Raw genomic sequence first — 5,503 nt, forward strand, 5'->3', positions numbered from 1 at the left:
TTTATTTAGTTGCTGCTGTTGCTGCTGCTAAGTCGCTTCAGTCGTGTCTGACTCTGTGCGACCCCATAGACGGCAGCCCACCAGGCTCTGCCTTCCCTGGGATTCTCCAGGCAAGAGTACTGGAGTGGGTTGCCATTTCCTTCTCCATTTAGTTGCTGAGGTGATTTATATTAGTATATTTTCTAATGATAAAACATTCTTGAATTTGGGGGGGTTTGGGCTACAATTTTCATATTCACCAGGATGACTTTCACAGAATGGGGTAAATTATGCCTTGAATATTCAGTAGAGTTCTCCAGTTTGCTCATCTTGTCGAAGTGTGTACTGATTCAGTTTCTTTAATGGTCATAAGTGTTATTGGATTTTCATTTCTTCTTTTGTTTTCTAAAGCCAAATTTCCCTAGTGAGTTATATATCTTTTCAGAGGTTTGTCTGTTTTGTTAATCTTTTATGATTTTTTTAACAGCTTTGGAATTTCCCATTGTCTCCACTCTATCTTTACAGCATATTTCATTCAAATGTGATATTAATTACATACTTTCCCTTGCTTTGTTCCTTTTCTGGGTTTTTGAGTTAGATATCTAGCTTGTTAATTTCAGTCTTTCTTAGAGTTCTCATCACAAAGAAGTAATTTTTTCTATTTCTTTAATTTTGTATCTGTATGAAATGATGCATGTTTACTAAACTTATTGGGAAAATCTTTTTATGATACAAATGAAATCAATATGCTGTACCCCTTAAACTTATATAGTGCTGCAGGTCAATTACATCTCAATAAAGTTGGAGAAAAGATTTTTACTACTTCCTTCTTAATATAAATACTTAAGGCTAAATTTCCCTGTAAATATAACTTTAACTAAATCACATTTTATATGTTGAATCTTCATACAACATGTAAGTTTCTCTGATTTCCATTATTCCTTCTTTGTCACATTATTAAAAATATGGCTTAAAGCCAACAAATGTGAGGTTTTCTAAATTCTTTTTTAAATTATTAATTTGTAACCCAGTTATAGTACTAATTATTCAGAATTAATTGAGGCTTGCTTTGTGGCCCCAGACTTGATTAATTTTTGTAATTTTTGGATAAGTGTTTGATATATCCATACCATATCAGAATAACCTTGATAATTGCTTTTCTCAGAATATTTAAATTCATACTATTTTTCCCCTTGTGAATTCATCAATTAGTGAGAGAAATGTGCACTATCAATGACTGGGGATTTGTCAATTTTCCTTACAATTCTGATTTTTACTTTTTATATTTTGAAACTCTTTTGTTAGTTGTATATGTATTTCTATTTCCTAATGAACTGAACTTTTTTTAGATGGTGAATATTTTTACCAAAAAAGATTTTAATCTAAAAATTTGCTTCTTAGTATTTGTAAACTAGCTTTATTCTGACTGATGTTTGTCTGGTGTGTATTTTTCCCCTTGTTGCTATGAGCTTTATGATATAATTTGATTTTATGTATTTACTTAATTTCTTCTAGGTTTTCTCTTGCACAATTTTTTTCTTTCCATTTGTCTGATTGACCAAGCTGTCTTTATTTCATCTTTTTTCCTCTTTACTGTTTCAGAAGATTGTGTCTGTGGCTATTCTTTTGCAATTACTATCTTTGATATTTTAACAAGTGTTAACTTCTAAAGTTAAACATTTATGCTTTTTTCCTGGAATCTCTCTTCCCCCATTTTTTGTTACTCATTTCTCATCCTTCCAAAGTTAGCCCAAAGGCCACCTCCTCAACAATGCCTGTTCTGACTCCCCAGACTAAATCAGACACCCCTAAACTTGTCTTTCATAGCACTTACCAGGGCTTATGCCAACATACTTGTGAAACCAGTCATTGACCCCTACCTTCCTTAATTCCTGTAAGGGCTGTAATGCCTGAAAAGGTAGGCATTGGCTGTGCTGCTCTCTATTCTCCTCTTAAGGTGCAGCCCAGTGCCAGAACATGCCAGGCAACAAACTACGTTGAAGGCAGGAAGGCAACGGTGGGAGGGAGAGAAGGCGGCGTGGGTGGTGATGCTGAGATGAACCCACAGGGATGCTGACTCTGGGAGAGTCTCATACTTCTGTCAATTAGGAATCACATTCTCCTGCGAAAACCAGAACAGAGACAATGATGGACAAAAACGGGAAATTTACTTCTTTTTCATGTTATGAAGTCTGGAGGCAGAAGTCCTGGCTTAATAAGGAGGTGCCATAAAGTCAAGAAGGACTCAGGCATTTTTTTCTCCTCCACCTCTATTATCCTTGCCAGCTGCATGCTAAGTTGCTTCAGTCATTTTTGATTCTTTGTGACCCTGTGGACTACATCCTGCCAGGCTCCTCTGTCCATGGGATTCTCCAGGCAAGAATACTGGACTGGGTTACCATTCCTGTCTCCAGGGGATCTTCCTGACCCAGGGGTCAAACTCTGGTCTCCTGCATTACTGATGGATTCTTTATCGTCTGAGCCACCAGGGACACCCTTACTATCCTTAGCTCATGGCTTAGATCCTGAGATTATGAATCCAAGATGGTAGCTGGAATTTCAATCATTACAATCAAGTTCCAGGCAGGAATCTGGAAGCGGGAGGGAAGGGCAAGAAAGAGCATGCCCAGTTAGTTGTTGCCTCTCTTAAGAAGCCTTTCTTGGAATTTCACGGACTTATATCTTATTCATCATGGCTAAGTTCCATGGTCAAACCTAGATGCAAGAAAAAAAAATTTTTTTTTCAAAGCCAGGACGATTGCAACTTAAATATAATTGGGGGGGGTGTCTTGTGTTATTAAGGCTGATGGGAGTGGGGGTGGTGTTTGTAGGTGATCACTGCGGCACAGTGATGTAGACTAGGGGTGACAGGGAGACCGGGAAGAGGAGGGAAAGAAACTGACATTCTGAATTAAGGCAACAACACGGGAACAGAAAGGAGGGTCTGAAATGAGATTTGATAGACGGTGCGACGGGGTTCTTAACAGCTCATCTTCTCACTGCGTTGCTCCAGGAAACACTTTGCCTATTGGTTTAATTTCACTTAGTAGAGAGGCTTTTCACTGAACTCAAGGTCATTATGAGTTGATCTCCCTGGTAAATACTGGACTAAACGAAGACTAATTTGTGTTTCTAAATACATGCAGGATGGGTACTCTCTTCGAAAATGTTTTTCCAAATGTACTAATTTCCTCTCAAAGCTCTATTTCCAAAGACAGATGAATATAGAGGACAATGATTAATAAGTACAAACATAATTTTTTTTAAAAAGTATAGTCATTCTTTGTGTATAGATACTCAACATATATGTAAGGTTCAATGTCAGAAAATGACACACAGGAGTGCTTTATCTCCATGTTGCAAACAATTTGCGTTTCCTCTAGGTAGTCCCAAAATATTTGAAATTTTGCATTTTTTCCCTTTCCCCATATGATACTTATAAAAAGATGACTTGAGGTATTTTGAGCACACTGATTTTATTTTAAGGAAACTGGGATGCTAGAAAAATACATATATCTAGACATTTAACCATCAACACCAGGAAAAATACTTTCAGATTTCTAGAATACTTTGTTCTTCTGGATACACAGCTGAAGTAAAAACACATCTTTTATTAATAGGCCCTTATTAAAAGTGAGATTAATTGCTAAGATTATGTGAGATTAGTTTTCCTAAGTAAAAAATAAGGGAGCATTTCTTACTAAATATGCGCTCGGGTTGCTGTACCCTTGAGTTCTTGCTAAGGTTCTTGGTGGGTAGGATTTAGGCAGGCTGCTCCTTCGAATGTGGCTGTGAGGGGTGGGAAGGTGGTTTTCACCTGTGAAGTGAGCTCAAGAGAGATCACAGGTGAGTCGAGTTCACCTGGATGGAGCAAGGGCCAAATTGCTCTGTGCTGACCTGCACTGAACCGGCAGTGGCAAAGCACGTTCCCTTGACCAGACACGGAAAGCTCAGAGCAGTGCCTGGATGCAGCGGGGTGGAAACTGAGGCACAGGGAAGGGGCCAGGATGGAGTGTTCAATGCACAGACTGGCAGAGCACTGGTGCCTACCTGGTAGACCAGGTCCTCCCATTTAAGGTCCAGGAACCTGCACTTGGTCCCACAGCTCATTCTCAGATGTGCCATAACTATTCTTTCTATTCTGTCCTAGTTTTGGAGCTGCTTTTTAGAATAAAGCTGGTCTGCTTTCCTCTGCCAGGGGAGTGGGCTGCTGCACTAAAAGGGGAGTGAGCGTTTCTTGGGTTTAAAAGAAAAGAAAGAAAAAAAAAAAAAAAGCTAAAGATTTTCTGGTGAAGCTCAAGGGATGTGATTAGGAGCTGACGGCTCCCTGAGCTCTCCTTTCTCGATGATTCAGTCACCTGTAACTGTAATTGTGAGTCTTCCAAATATTTAAAATTGCTGAACAAAAAACAGCACCAGGTAACTTCAGTGATGCATAAAACTCCCTTTTTCTCAATGTTTGGCCATTTTAAGACCAAAAAAAAAACAAAACAACAAACTTATGGGGTTGATCAGATGATCTAGACATTTTTTCAATTTCTCAATGCCATGGATCTAAAAGAAGCAAAACGGAGTGAAAAGAGAACACTTGTGGTTGGTGACTGTAACATGTTCCCTATTCATCAGTAGGAAAATCCAGTTATGATGGAAACGTCTAGAACCACAATTTCTATGCTGAGATGTTTCATGATCTGGATACAATCTCATTGCATTGTTAGGATCACAGACAGCAAGGTTTCCTGTTAAGGTCACTTATGACCCACAGCAGCATGGCAGTCTCCTCTGGGTGATGTTCTCTGCCACTCTCTCCTGGCTCCTTTCAGCTGAGGTGGCAGTTTAACCGTGAGGCTGAAATTCAAACACAAGGGAGGAAGGTAAAGACAAGACAAAATCAGTTATTTGTTTCAAAGATATAAGAGACTCCTCACATTTCCACCCAGAAACTGAGGTGAATCAGGAAATGGATGGCGTTTTTCAAATCACATGAATCAGCGCCCCAGAATTCATCATTTTCACCAAGTGTTCGGTTGGTCTTTTCATTCCTTTATATTATGGCTTACCTAATACAGTTTAAAATCACTGCAGATAGTGATTGCAGCCATGAAATTAAAAGACACTTACTCCTTGGAAGGAAAGTTATGACCAACCTAGACAGCATATTCAAAAGCAGAGACATTACTTTGCCAACAAAGGTCTGTCTAATCAAGGCTATGGTTTTTCCAGTGGTCATGTATGGATGTGAGAGTTGGACTGTGAAGAAAGCTGAGTGCCGAAAAATTGATGCTTTTGAACTGTGGTGTTGGAGAAGACTCTTGAGAGTCCCTTGGGCTGCAAGGACATCCAACCAGTCCATTCTGAAGGAGATCAGCCCTGGGTGTTCATTGGAAGGACTGATGCTAAAGCTGAAACTCCAGTACTTTGGCCACCTCATGTGAAGAGTTGACTCATTGGAAAAGACCCTGATGCTGGGAGGGATTGGGGGCAGGAGGAGAAGGGGACCACAGAGGGTGAGATGGTTGGATGG

The 5,503-nt window shown here is 39.4% G+C and overlaps 1 non-coding gene across 1 annotated transcript; it reads right to left on the bottom strand.

Moving 5' to 3' along the window:
* Positions 1–4,926: 4,926 nt before the first annotated feature.
* Positions 4,927–4,996, bottom strand: LOC112580747. The gene has a single exon (XR_003105083.1). It is a non-coding gene; the product is annotated as a small nucleolar RNA SNORD123 (small nucleolar RNA).
* Between the last annotated feature and the right edge of the window lie 507 nt (positions 4,997–5,503).

Source organism: Bubalus bubalis, chromosome 19, assembly GCF_019923935.1.
Source record: "Bubalus bubalis isolate 160015118507 breed Murrah chromosome 19, NDDB_SH_1, whole genome shotgun sequence".
In the NCBI taxonomy this organism is placed as follows: Eukaryota; Metazoa; Chordata; class Mammalia; order Artiodactyla; family Bovidae; genus Bubalus; species Bubalus bubalis.